The following is a 16,083-nucleotide window of genomic DNA, read 5'->3' on the forward strand; positions in this document are numbered from 1 at the left end:
TTACTACGCCTACAGGGCTATAAATCGCCATTCCAAATATGACCGCCAAGCAGATGTTTCCTCCAATGAGAGCAGCCCGTAGAGAAATGGTCTGTAGGCTTTGTGAATATGCGACAACTAACAGCTAAACGTGCGACTATGCATCCTATGATGAAACGTGTTCGCTGTGGTGTATCCTATAATCGATAAAAATTTTTCATTACATCTGAAGCATCCTATATATGTTTTAAATATTAGACTATTTTTTACTTGTTTGTTTTGCCTTCTACGGCGCTAAAATGTACAGGAAAATATTTAATGATAATATTATCATTAAATATTTTTCTGTATATGATAATAACATAATCTGTTAGATAGACTGGATTGATTTTACATAAGAAACCTGAAAAATTCCCTTGCGAAATCAGCTATATCTTATATATTTCAGTCAAATTTTAAGCAATTGATAACCCCTGTCAATAAAAAGCTTTTATTATGCCGAAGTCCGATCACGATTTGTCAATATTGAGTACAACCTTTTACGACTTTCTGTGACCTGCGTTAAAATGTATTCTTGACAAAGTGAAAGCCTTGTTCACCACTGTCTGAGGAACAGAATAGTTGAAGCACAAAATGTCCGGCATCAAAATTACCTTTGTGCAACGTTAAGGAAAAACTATTACATGAATTTAAGTTTGAGGAAAATAAAAGCAAGTAAATAAAAGTAAAAATAATACAGTCTTTATTTAAAAATAATTTTAAAAATAATTTATTTTAAATAAATAAATTGCTCAGATGGGTAAAACAAGAGTTAATAAAATTTTAATATTTCTGATACGATACTTAATTAAATTACTTGCATTGTAGATAATTTTAATTCCTAAAGTATTAATTCCGTAAATTATAACTATTGTATAGAAATATAAATTTAAAAAATTGTATTTGCATAAAAGAACACAGTGAGTGAGTGAGTGACGGTGGACGTTGGCGCTGTTCCTTTATCATATGAAAGAACAGATAAAGACATGATTTAGATTAAAAATAAAGCAGAAGAGAAGTATTAATAAATTTAGATGTAATTAAATATAAATAATATTTTTAAAGCACATTATAATTTAAAACGGAAGTTTTTATCTTGTCTAAAGTCGCATTGTGACGTTTAAAAATGAAATTTTATGTGCTGTTTCCTTTTCTCTAAAGTCAAATTCTTAATAATAGTTGCATTTTAATTATATGTATTTGAAATACTCAAAATACATATTAATTTATTCAAAACTAGCAGCTTCGCTGCCAGCCTTCGTCTGGCTTTTAAATGTACCGGAAAAATGGCTGAAGGGAACACCAAACGTTAAATTTAAAAACTGCGTAGAATTTTACTCTGCAGAAAAACTTCATAAAAGAAGGTTATTACGTATAACGAAATTACAATGAAATAAGCAATATTCCTTAATACAAATATTAATTATCCTAATAAATAAATTAACCAACTTCCATTTGCAAAATCTTAAGAACTCAAATGGTATAAAGGAGGTTAAGAACTTTGTTTCCTAAAAAAATCACCCAAAACTGTTCAAAATCTTAAAAACAGTGAAATGAGCAATAAATAACATAAAAGAATAAAAAAAAATTCTGAAAAGCGAAGCATAATTAATGATATTTTATTTTATATTTTCAAGAGAAAAAAATTACAATGATCCCTTAATACAAATGTTAATTATCCTAACAAAAAAATAACCAACTTTCCGTTGAAGAAAAAAAAATCATGCAAAACTTTTCAATATGTTATAAATAGTGAAATAAGCAAAAAATAACATGAAAGCAACTCAAAAAAAAATCCGCGCAGAATTTTACTCTGCAGAACAACTTTATCAAATAAATAAATAAATAAATAAAATAAAAATGCATTATACATATATAAAAAAGACAATGAAGTATGCCAATCTCTTAAAAACGGTGACATAATAAATACGATGAAAAATTGTTGCCAAACCCATATTTCTAAAAGAATGAAACTATTCAAAATGATGCGATTTCATAAAAAATCTAAAGGAAAATTGTTGCCAAAAACACATTTTTAAAGATGTGAGAAGTGTACTCTGAAGCTTCATTTAAAATTTATTTAAAATACAAAATATTATCATTTTTCCAAAATTCTTTTTGTAAAAGCAGTCGCAAGGATGAAAGTTTAACGTGTCCAAAAATCAAAGAAAAATAAACCGTTCATTTTTTAAAATAAACTTTTTTTAGAAAAATTCCCCTTGAAAAGGTGTTAAGTTCCCTTTGTTAAATAAATTCGTATTGAATCGATTTATTGAAACACGAAATTTATTTTAAGTTCGTAAAATAGCTAAGTGCCTACGTTTCATGACGATGTGAAAATGGAATGTGTAGAGTAAAATCTCGCTTTCCTACAGCCCATTATGTCTCAAAATGACGCGATTTCGTCACAAAACATAAAATTAAAAAAATTCGAATTCGAATTTCGAAAAAGTCGCTTCGAGGTGCACTAGCTCTTGTCTAGATGCACCTATGTACCAAATTTCGTAGCCGTGGGTCTATTAGCTTAAGCGCAGCGCGAACGAAAGACACACACACACACACACACAAACTCTTTCTTTTATTATATGTTGAGATTAATTCAGAAGTCAAACAACAAAAATCAGCGTTATATTTACAAAATTTTCACAGGACTAGTTTCGATGGTTTTACCGAACCACCATCTTCAGCTGCAAAACCGCAAAACATAAAATTTAAAAAATTCGAATTCGAATTTCGAAAAAGTCGCTTCGAGGTGCACTAGCTCTTGTCTAGATGCACCCATGTACCAAATTTCGTAGCCGTGGGTCTATTAGCTGCAAAACCGCATTTTGCGGTTTTGCAGCTGAAGATGGTGGTTCGGTAAAACCATCGAAACTAGTCCTGTGAAAATTTTGTAAATATAACGCTGATTTTTGTTGTTTGACTTCTGAATTAGTATTTATTCGGCGTGTTATTCTGTCTTAATATGTAGAGATATCATAAAAAACAGAGGTATTTTGATATGAAGAACATTTTATTAATTATTATTGATGCAGAGAGAAATTTAGTATTAAGTGAATAATTTTTATTCTTTTATCTACATATTTTCTCAGCTAAAAATATTTAAACAGTATTCGTGGCGTCCGCCGAAAACATCGAGTGAAATACGTAGCGGACGAAAACGTCGCCATACGGAACATAGTGGGAAAAAAGAAACCAAGGGGAAAACATCGAAGTTCAAATATCGATGTTCAAAGCATCGTCATCGAAAAGAAAGCGGTTCAAACACATTGTCTTTTAAAATATGCCGCGCAACCGGTATAGTGGTTAGCGTTGCTGACTGCCGTGACGAAGGGCCCGGGTTCGAATCCTGGAGTAGTTATGAATGTTTGTAAATGTTTAATAAAAATCTGTAAAAACGTTTGTTGTTAAATGTCTTCGTTTTAATATTAACCCTCATGGACTGGAAGACACGGCGTTCGCTAAAGTCCTCATCTCCTTTTTTCTTGCTTAAAAAGCAAGACTGATACGGATTTAAAATATGGTGATTAAAAGTAAAGCGCCTACAAATCATCGCATTGGGAGTTCTGCGCCATCGAGAGTTCTGCGCATGGCTGGAATCCATGTTGGTTGGTTGTTTCAGTGCTTAGGGGAAACATTCTTGTATTACGGTAAATATTAGTTTTGTGATTGTGCAAATGTGTTTATGGGCTTCCTTGTGATCTCCGGTTTCAAAATATGTGCTTTTATTGGATGGATGTGGCGTATTTATGAAGATTGAAGGATTTTAAATTTCTACGTGTCACTTCGAACTCATTAGCATACCGTGAGTAATCTTTTGGCTTTATATTCTATTACAAGCTTTCTTTGTGTTTTTATCTTTATAAATTTGATGTTTCTGATACTCCGGTATACGATTATCTAAGTTATTTTGCAATGCATGGTCAAGATTGTGATATCTGAACTTTGAAAACTTTAGAGTGTAGAACTAAGCCTAATGGATACCATTTGTTTAGCTTTGAAGTTTTTGTGCATCAATCTATGAAGTCTTTATGCCCGGTGGGCGAACCCGGAACCCATCTTTGGGTGCACTAAACTGAAGTATTTCTGCCCGTTGGCAGACTTCGTCAATTTCCATGCTAGAATTTTGGTTTTAATTTTAAAAATTATTTTATGCTTTGGAGATCATGATTTTATAATTTTATTGACTTTTTATACATTTTGAATTTTTTATATTGGGAAATTGTATTTTATATGTAAATAAGTTCAATGTCAGAGTCCCCTAGCCGACAAATGTCGCAGTTAAAGAGTAACAATACATATGATCTTACAGACGTCATACAAAATGATAACAAAGATGATATTGTCACTGTACTAAAACAGATGAGTAAAGCTGTTGAAATTCTGAGAGAGAAGCGTGTGCCGAAAATGCTCGCAGAATCCTTAAGCAACGGCATCATTTTTATTTCGGAATGAGTTTCCAGTAGGTATTTACAACAAATGAATACTATAAGACAGAACGAAGTAGATGAAAAGTTGGACCGAGTTTTACTTGGCATTGCTGACATACAAGATAAAATTAAGTGCGACGAGAATGACGTGCGAGACGGATGGATGGATTGAAGCAAGAGAAATAGAAATAGAGAGAAGAAGAACTTGGATCATGATAATATCAATGAGATTATTTTGAAACCCTTGAAAGAGGATGTGGAAGTTTATGATGAGATTTAAAAATATACTATAAATCCAAGTGAAATAGGAATAGGGATTGTGAAATCTTACTGCAGGAAAAATAGTGAGATGGTGGTTCGATTAAAAAATAAAGAAAAATGTAGAGTTTTAGAAAAAGAGGTAGCGAACAATAAAAAATTAAATCATCTTGTGTTAATCTTCTTAATCTTTGAATTATGGTAACTTGGCGATTTTTTAGCGACATTTTGGCGACTAACCCTGCTACAGCAACCTGCTAGTTTTTTTTGAGGCCATTTTGTTTTCACGAAGTAAAGGCATTTTTTTTTTTTTTTTAACAATCTACTTGCCGAATTACGCTTATGCTAGAGCTTTTATGGAACAAAAGTGCTTAATCATGACGAAGATTAGGTGCGAAATTGGGAGACAGTGCAGAATCGCCCACTGCTTGCCGCGTTTTTAAGAATTGCACATGCACGGTATCCATGTACACGTCGACCTATTTCCACTTTAAAAAACATCCCAGAATTGGGTAAAATCCTAGTATACGGTGCAGCCTTGGCGCTTTTTTGAAAATTATCGCCAACACCAAAAATGACCTAAAGAATGTCTATGTATATACTATACACTATATACTATCACTATATACATAGTATATACCATGTATAATTATATATATTCATTGAATGACCCGTTTACTACTCATCGTATATGTCCTGTTTTTACTGCTCAATATAGAAGTCGCCAAAAGTAGCCAAATCCCATGTGCACCGGATACTAGGATTAAACCCAGAATTGCACAAAAATGGCATTGCGCACACTCTTGACTTTATCCATGTACACTGCTAAAGTCCTAGCTAGTAACCTTTATCGCCTTACCAAAATGTCGCCAAACTACATGTTACCCTATTCGAAAGATTAACCTCGTCTTGTTTTACCAAAGAGACGTAAATTTATAAGACATAAATTAATAATTTATAATGTTTCCTATGTAATATCAGACGAAAAGTTTATAAACGCGTTAAAATGTGATTGTTCTTGCGCTCAAGGCTGTGTTAAGCCAATCTTAAGGATTAGAGCAACTAAGCAGGAGGTTTCGCATAGAGTCTTCCTTATTATAGTGAATGACAGCAATTCTTTCTGGAAGATCAACGAATTCTTCTCGAATAGAAGTCTTACTCGGCAAAACTGTTCTTACGACCAAAGCGATGTGTAAAATCTCTTGCTTTCGGACATACGCGAAGAGACTGTGAAAATTCAGTGATATGTAGTAAGTGTTCAGGCGAATACAATAAGACATCGTGTAAGAGAGAGCTATATTGTTGTATCAATTGTAAAGAGTATAATGAAAAAATTTAAAACCAATCTTGATTATTTTAGTTAATGTTTATTATATATTCAATGTGTCTTTCTTGTGATCAGCATAAAAGTAAGTATTTGATATTGGATTTCAAGAAACAGATGAAGATATTTGCTCTCAGCCCTGGTAAGTAGCTCAATAAGGAAATAAATAAATTTTCAGATTTGGACTTGGTTTTATTATATATTGTTTTAATTTTGTCTGTTTTAAAGGAGAGTGTATATATATTTGATTTTAAAAGTGTAAATGGTTTGTTTTATGTATTCATTTTTGATTTTAAAGGAATGGATTTTACTTTTTATTTTAAACATGAATATTTTAAGTATTAACTTAAATCACTGTGTTACCACTTCCTGCCAGCTCTCTGCAATAAATAGCATCTTGAGGGAGACCTTAAATATCATAATACTGTAGGAACCCTATTATGTTAGGGGTATAGTTGCTCGTGTTAAAGGGCAGTGGAGCGCCATTAATGCACAAGATGGTAGATCGGCCATTATTATTACAGATAGGAGTATAGATTGTACTATTGATATAGTCCACGACTGCACAGTGGCTGTTTCTGTTTATTTAGAACATACTCGGTTTGCAATTGTATGTACCTATTTTTCACCCGCAGAGAATTTGGATACTCACTTGTTTCAACATGAAATTCTTTTTAAACTTTATGCAGATGATTTTATTATTGTAGGTGATTTTTAATTCTAAGAATTTTAATTGGGGGGCGAATGAATTGAACCATAGAGGTGTTTTAACATATGATTTTATTGTTCAACATAATTTGAAATTTTGAACGTGCAGGATTTTACGTCTACTTTTTCGTCACCTCTGGGTCAAGGTTGGACTGACTTGGCCCTTTGTTCACCAGGCATGGATATTAATAAAGTGGAATTCAAAGTTTTAGAAATGAATTCACTTAGTGACCATAGATATGTTATAATTAAAATTGGAAATATTCAGACAATAAGAAATCAACGAAGAACGTATACAAGAGATATGAATAGAATTATTGGTTAATCTTCGGATTACGGTAACTTGACGATTTTTTGGCGAAAATTTGGCGACGAACCCTGCTACAGCATGCTGCTAGTTTTTTTTTGGGGGGGGGACGCCATTTTTCACGAAGTAAAGTATTTTTTTTTAACTTTATTTTTTTTATTTTTATTTATTTTTTTTACAACAATCTGCTAGCCGAATTACGCTTATGCTAGAACTTTTATGGAACAAAAGTGCTTAATCATAACGAAGATTAGGTGCGAAATTGGGAGACAGTGCAGAATCGCCCACTGCTTGCCGCGTTTTTAAGAATTGCACATACACGGTATCATCCATGTACACGTCGACCTATTTTCACTTAAAAAAACATCCCAGAATTGCACAAAAATGGCATTGCGCACACTCTTGACTTTATCCATGTACACTGCTAAAGTCCTAGCTAGTAACCTTTATCGCCTTACCAAAATGTCGCCAAACTACATGTTACCATATGCCAAAGAATAGCCGAATTATTAATATGGTTAAAAGAAGTCGAAGAGATATATTCGAAATTGAAAATAAGATTAGTTTGATAGATAGCTCGGAAGAACTGAATAAAGTAGTTTTGGATATGGAAGAAAGAATTGTTAACAATATGAATAAGTATCTTTTGGTTAAGAAAGTTTTAGATCAAGGGAAACATGCTTCGTGGTGGATTAGTGGGTCTTGACACTCAACGTAGAAAATTGAGAGCCTTACGGAAAAGCTCACAAGTCAAAAATGAACCTGAGGATTTACGGATATAAAGAATAGAGTATAAAAGAAATCGCGATTTACAAGAAAATGATTAAGAGTGTTAAAAGAAAGGGTACTATTCGGTTTCGAGGACCGTAAAAAATCGCCAAACTATTGTTGATGCCAATGCTGCCAAACATAATTGCGGTAACCCTAATAAATGCGGCAAGAAAGGAAGTATAATAGTAAATAACTATTTAAGATTGATGTTTTAATTTAGATGAAAGGTTAACTTCATATAATACTTTTTTATTATTATAATTTATATGAAAAAAGCTAAACATGACTGAATGCAAGCATGAGAGTCAATAACTATTTCAGATCATTATTATAATTTATATGAAAATTGCTAAACATAACTGAATGGATGCCTCCATCGCTATTTCGCTACCGACTTATCGCTAAAGCATAATTTCATCTCGTTGGTTGTTCAAACGTAATTTTCTATAATGAACGATGCCTTTTCTTTGAAAATATTCTCGGTAAAGTGCAGAATCGCTCACTTATTTGAATGCCGCTTTTTACAAGGGTTAAAAACAATTGGATTTATGCCAATTTTCTTTTACTTTTTAAGTGAAAATAGGTCGATGTGTACAAAGATAAAGGCAAGGTTTTGCCCAGTGACATTTTTGTGCAATTCTAGGATTTTTTTTTAAGTGAAAATAGGTCGATGTACACATGGATACCGAGTATGTGCAGTTCTTAAAAACGCGTTAAGCAATGGTCGATTCTGCACTTTTTACCCAAAATTCTATTGCCGAGTTTTCGTCATGGGCAATTCCCAAATTGTTAAATCCATAGGATATCAAAAAAGGATTTAAAATCAAAAAAGGATTTAAAATCAAAAAAGGATTAAAAAATTATACTAGTATTTCAATGGCGTCTTAAGAAATATAGATCTATATAAACTTATGTAATCGGAAATCAGCGCATACGGTAGATTTGGCGAGTTGTTAAATGGGCGCGTTTGCTAGATTTGGCGCTTTTACGCGTACATTTTCGCTGCAATTTTTTTTTTACGGCCCTCGAAACCGAATAGTACCAAAGAAAGTTTAGGGAAATTTCTTTTTTTAGAAAATAGGGACTATTATGATAAGTATTATGAAATTGACACTAGTAAAAGAAGACATCATATTATATTGGAGAAGGAGAGAGTAATTTTAACAATATTGAGGATTACTTTGATAAATTTGTTAGGACAACTTTACAGCTGGACAATGAGGATTCGATTGATGATGCAGAAGAAATGATAGAACATGATAATAGTGAAGACCTATCTGTGGATGACTGTTATGTGGAAGAAAATGGTTCTGTCTATGAAGACTCTTTTTACTTATGAAGAGGTCTATTGTGTAGCCTCTAATTTAAGAATGAGATCTGCTACAGGTCTTGATGGAATCGGTGGCATCATTATCAAGAAGATGTTTGAATATTATCCTTCAATATTTATTATTTTATACAATAAATGCTTGGCTATGGCGGTCTTACCTAATTGTTAGAAAGTAGACAAAATTAGGTGAATCTTCGGATTATGGTAACTTGGCGATTTTTGGCGAAAATTTGGCGACAAACCCTGCTACAGCAACCTGCTAATTTTTTTTTTTTTGGACGCCATTTTGTTTTCACGAAGTAAAGGCATTTTTTTATTAACTCAGCATTTTTTCCAAAAATCTGCTAGCAGAATTACGCTTATGCTAGAACTTTTATGGAACAAAAGTGCTTAATCATGACGAAGATTAGGTGCGAAATTGGGAGAAAGTGCAGAATCGTGCACTGCTTCGCGCGTTTTTAAGAATTGCACATACACGGTATCCATGTACACGTCGACCTATTTTCACTTTAAAAAAACATCCCAGAATTGCACAAAAATGGCATTGCGCACAAGCTTGACTTTATCTATGTACACATCGACCTATTTTCACCTAAAAAGTCAAAGAAAATCGACAAAAATCCAGTTCTTCTTACTCTTGTAAAAAGCGCCAAACAAATAAGTGGGCGATTCTACAATTTAGCAGCGAAATCGTTTCTAAGTGCTTATTAGCTAAAATCACGATCAGAATTTTCCAGAAAATGACACATGACATGTTTCATGATCTCTCATTTCTCTGAGACAAAATAATCTGTGATTCGAACTGTGTACTTCTCAGATTATTGCTAAAGTCCTACCTAGTAACCTTTATCGCCTTACCAAAATGTCGCCAAACGACCTGTTACCATATTCCAAAGATTAGCCCAAAATTATATTTATTCCGAAGGATGACAAAAGATACCGCGCTATTTGTTTATTGGAAGGTTTTTGCTAAAATTTTAGACAAGCTTATTACTAATAGAATTGGTTTTGTTTTAGATAAGAAAAAAAATATATATAAGCAATAAACAATATGGTTTTAGAAAAGGGAAGTCTACGAAAATGGCCCTTTATCATACATTACAGTTTATCAGAGAAAAGAGGAGTGAATTCCACGTTTCACTATTTCATTTGACATTCATGGAGCTTTCGATTGTATCACATGGCCATCGTTGATCTCAACTCTCCGGAGTGTTGGAGTTTCTGGAAAATTATTTGAATTGATAAAAGATTATTTAAGAAAAAGTATTGTGCCCATTCCCATAAGTGGCTGCACAACCTAACTGCTTTAAATACGTGTATTTAAATGTAAATGTCACATCGGATGTACTGAACAGTCAAAGGACAATATCTTAGAATATGTATCCAAAAGCATGTGTACAGTACAATCCTGCGTATACCGCAGTGACATAGCAAGATGCGCCTATGAACAGTAGAAATGTATACTTACATGCCCCGGCATGTCAGACATCCTAAGCTCATTTGCATAACGGCCAGAGCAATTATATTGCTCAATATGTATCAAAATCTAATGTCATATTGGACATAATAAAAACACTGCTGAATCCGAACACGAATCCGAAACTGTAAATGTCACGTAACGCAAGTGTAACGTCATTTCTGAATAGTCATATGAACACATAAAAACACTGCTCAATATGTATCAAAATCTAATGTCATATTGGACATAATAAAAACACTGCTGAATCCGAACACGAATCCGAAACTGTAAATGTCACGTAACGCAAGTGTAACGTCATTTCTGAATAGTCATATGAACACATAAAAACACTGCTGAATCCGAACACTGCACAAACTGTAAATGTCACGTAACGCAAGTGTAACGTCATTTCTGAATAGTAATGTAAAGTCATATGTAATGTTGTATCGAATTACGTAACATAATATAGAAAATACTTACAGTACCGCATTATATGCAAACACTGTCATAAATAAGTATCTATGGGTCTCTACAAAAATCAAACAGGTACAGCAGGATCTCAGATGTAGCTGCCTTGAGCACATATAATGTCTATATATCAGGTCTGCCTGTACGCCATCCTAAAGCTCAATCACATAAAAGCAAGAGCAAATATAGCGTTATAAATATGTTCAATATGCAATGTTGCTCCTGGCAGTGTATTTACAGAGTTGAATCTGCATAATGTAATTCGTAAATGTAATGTCAATAATGGTAATGTAATACCACTATTATCTCATATATAATGTCAATGCCGTATTGCATAGTGTATATATAAGACATGCAATGTCATAATTATGTAAATATGTATATGCACAGCACTGTTTATACGTGCACTGAAGTAGTTTAGTTGCAACCGCCTTCTGCACACATGTAGTGTATATGTACTAGCCCTGTATGAAAGCTCCCCAATCTCACTTGCGTAGTTACAGGAATAATTATTATGTTCTATACGTAGCTATATGCAGTCTCTAGCCAACTTTTTAGATAAGGGTGGAGGTGGTGCTGTACTGATTAATCTTTACGGCAAAGAGACAGTGCCCACGTCCACCGTCACTTATCACTTATATATCAAGGAGGTATTTCTAAAAATTAATGATTTTTTTTTCTTTTTTCTTTTTTTAATTTGTCATATGTAATGTAATTTATGTATGCAGTAGTAAATGTAAGTGTGTACTCAAGCAATTATATTGAAATGTAATAATTAATGCAGTGGTTAACAGAAGCAGTGAATTATACATAATGTACATAAGCAGATAGCAGACGTAAAAGTAAATGTGTATTGCAATAATAGAATTCTAAACGTGAAGGTGTTATAAATTTAAAGCAAACGAGTAGATGCAAAAGCAAGAGCGTATTAGATATTAATGATAGTGCTTTAAAAAAAATGTAATGTGTAACATAATGTATATAAGCAGTTGTAAAATGTATGTGTGTATTGCAGTAACAGTGTTTTAAACGTAATAGTGTTTTAAATGTTAAGCATTTATTGTCAAGTGTAGTAATACTTGACGATAAATAACTCATACACCTTAAAACCCATAAGATGTTCGAATAGGTGACTGTTGAAAGAATTGGGATAACTTATTTATTTTAAAGGCAATTACTACCAACTTTTCACAGCTGACTACATAATGTAGCTGTTTTCTGAAATAGTAATCAGAAAGTTTGTCTCGTCACAAATACTTTTTTAAATTTAATCCGTTTTGTGACAACATTTTTCGTCATGTTCCCACCTTGCGCGCACAGTTTAAAACATTCCGTTGCATAATTTAATTCCATATTTAATATATAGCTTTTGTAACATTTGGAAACTACTGTGAACCTAATATTATAAAAATTTCATGTTAAATTTTTATTTTATTTTCAGTTGAGTTTATAAAATGTATTTTATTAAAAAAATTTTAATGTTTTCGTCCATAAAATTTTTCAATAGTAAAATATTCATCAGATTGTTGGTTCAGTTAGAAAATAGTGCCCATATAAAGAATTCCATCAAATTTGAAGTATGTATCGTTAGCCATTTTTAAAATATCATGCGCGCAATGTGGAAACATGGCGAAATATTTTGTCACAAAGAGGATGAAATTACAAAATTATTTGTGGCAACACAAACTTTCTGGTTACTAGTTTCCAAAGCAGCTATATTATGTAGTCAGCTGTAAAAGGTTGGAAGTAATTGCTTTTAAAATAAATAAAATATCCCAATTCTTGCAATAGTCACCTATTCGAAGATGAGGGGTTTAAGGTGTATGAGTCCCCTTAAGCAAATAATGTCAATGCAGTTGTAATATGAATTACAAAATATATCTCTAGATATAGGTGGACGTGGCGCTATACCAATTAACTTCAATGGTAGAGGCATGGTGCCCACGCCCTCCGTCGCATATCGCATATATATCAAGGAGATAATAATAGGTTTGCTCTTATATATCATATCAATAAAGGTTGCCCACAGGGCTCTTGCAGTGCTAACACACGTAATAAATGATACCATCACTTCCGTATGGGTTTTAATATTTCCGTTGTTTAATCCTCTTTCCTAAATATAAAAATTGATTTTTATTCAGTTTATAATTAAACTAGCCATGCCTACATTTATATATGCTTGTTAATATGCCGAATTTCTCAATAAGTTTTAAATCAATTTACTTCAAAATCCTAAGAACGCAAATTTTGCTTTAATGCTTGGATATTAAAACTTATATTACAGCTCTTAAAAAAAATTCGTTTCTTTAACAGTTAAAATTGTGCAAAAGGCAAAAATGCCTTTTTTTTCCGAATTTCGTTAGTAACTTTAATATATATGATAATAGCGATTTAAGATTTTGTTTTTAGTTATTCTCGTATTAATCTTTGTCTTTGATTATGAAAATAGCTTCTTTTACGTTAGTGATGTAGGATATTTTCAAAGACTTCATTTTTCCTTTTTTTTTTGTGATTCTCAGGTTTCAGAATTTATTTCGCTTTGTCACTGAATAATTTTCTCTCTTGAGAGAAAATTTACTCGTTAAGTAAATTCTGAATGAAATTGAATGAACCTCTCACAGCATCTTTATTAAAATTTGCCATTATTAAATGTCGGTCAGCGCTAATTTCACTCATTTTTCTTCCTTGTACGAAGTAAAAAGGAAGTATTGTAATCGCGAAAAGTTTCAGGCAGCATATTTCAACGAAAATATCCATTTTGACCGCTATCGAATGCAATTTAACGATGTTTTTGCGTCATATCTGTACGTAAGGACAGATTAAAATACTCTTTTCCATCAAAAAAATTATAAAACTGCTTTAAAATTAATTCTGAAGAGAATTTTTCGTGGCGTTTGTACGTATCTCGCATAACTCAAAAACGAGTATCCTCAGAACGTTGAAATTTTGTATATAGGACTGCTATAATATGTAGATGTGCACCTCGTATCTCAGTGATCTCAGTTTCTTTACTCTTATATGTTTGTAAATTGTACATTTTTTGCTTTAAAAATGATTGAATTATGTTGTTTTTATCTTCCGGTTAAGGATTTTATGCCTTTAGTAAATATGTGTGCAATATTTTTAGAATTATCAGCAATTTTAAAGATGTTTAATTGCCGCTAAGCCTGTTTTTAACGGCGGCCATTGATGTTTACATTTGAAACAAGAGACTAGTGGATTTGTTGCCAATCTAGAGAAACTTAGCTTCGCAACAACAAAGATAACTCATTCATTTATTATTGCCAATTAAATCATGTTTAATTCTTTCTGGAATTTTTTCGAGGAAATAAGCGTTTGAGATTTACTTCGTAATTTTTAATATAGATATTTTGAGTTGTTATGTATTTTTGTCTTCTCGCGAAGTGAGAACTGAATTAATTAAATGAGAAATACTAAATCGTCTGTGAAAAACTGTTTCTTTTTTGTTTTATTTGCTTAATTTTTTTTATACATAGTTCTAGCTTTATTATAGTATTTGAATAGAACATGTGGCAACGATTAGATAATTCTTTAAATGATATACATTTTGTGCATTCTGAGTTATAATATGAATGAAATATAATACTGTTAAGTAAACCTAGCGCCAGAGTGTCGCTATGGTAAACAAAGTGAATTTTAAAGAATGCATTTATTCTAATGTGGTTTATGTGCTGTCGGCGAAGTAGGTTTAATTCAATCTTATAAGTTTAAATAAAATGTAAGATAAAATGCGTATAATTTAATATTCCGTACAAGGAAGTCATGTGGTGTACACATCAGATTTTTTAATTTTAATATGTTTGAATAATAACAGAAAAGGCTACAGATATCTAGCAAGCTGTATAAATAACGCCGCTTTTATAAGATAATAAAAGAATAAAAATAATAAAACATAATAGTTTAAGACAATAAAACGTGAAATATCAAAAGCAAGACTTGGTTTACAAGTTTATATGAAATACTTTGCTGTTATCATTATAACAAAAATACTAACCCATTTTACTAATTTCATAAGTTCATAAATCTAGTTTATGAATATGGAAAATAATTAAAAAAGAAATATGAAAGTGAATTTAAGCTTTGCTCTGTGCTCATACAATATATTTCATCTAATTACTTAAAAATACCAAGTACTTCTTAAAGTAATTTTTTAATTTAAGTAATTTTTAAGATTCGTTTAACTGTAATGACTCGGTATTAGCACGATACAGTTAAAGTTATCTTATAAGCTATTTCTCCCGCCTTCTTAGCATGCCTTTGTGGTGTAGTGGTCAGCACGCTCGGCACGTATTCGTGAGGCAATTCTCATGTTTGTGGATGAAGTAAAGTGGCTCAGTTAAATTCACGCTTCACGATATTGTAAAATATATTATAATGTATTTTCTCCTTCCTTTCTGCATGACTTCGTAGTGTAACTGTAGCACACTCGGTACGTATTGGAGAGGTCCAGCTTCGAGTTCTGGTGAGGTCATTGCTCAGGTTTCATGTCTTCTGCTTTAAAAAAATACCTAATGTCTCTACAGTGGCGCCCGAACTGAAAAAGGGTGGTGAATGATGCTTCTCCACCACCAGTATTTGGCGATTGGGTCTCCTATTTCTCAGTCGCCATTTAAAAGAGGGAAGATATAAAGTATTTTTTCTCCCGCCTTCTTAGCATGCCTTCGCGGTATAACGGTCAGCACGCTCGGCGCGTATTCGAGAGGTCCAAGAATCGAGTCCTGGCAAAGGCAGTGCTCATTTTTCATATCTCCTGCTTCGAAATAACCAATTGTCTCCAAAAGCTTTACAGTAGATTTTACAATTTAGCTTCTGCGAAAATTCTGAGAAACATTTCACATGCAATGAACCTTCTTGTATACTGTACGTAGATACTTACAGATGACTACAATTTATAAAGCATTTCAGCTGATTTTTATTTCGGGGATTTTTTTTTTTCGAACATACACTTATAATTCATTATTTCTTACTCATAACGTCAGAATCAGAATG

Source organism: Stegodyphus dumicola, chromosome 5 (assembly GCF_044657685.1).
Source record: "Stegodyphus dumicola isolate Sdum_Otavi_A_Nest chromosome 5, ASM4465768v1".
Taxonomy (NCBI): Eukaryota; Metazoa; Arthropoda; class Arachnida; order Araneae; family Eresidae; genus Stegodyphus; species Stegodyphus dumicola.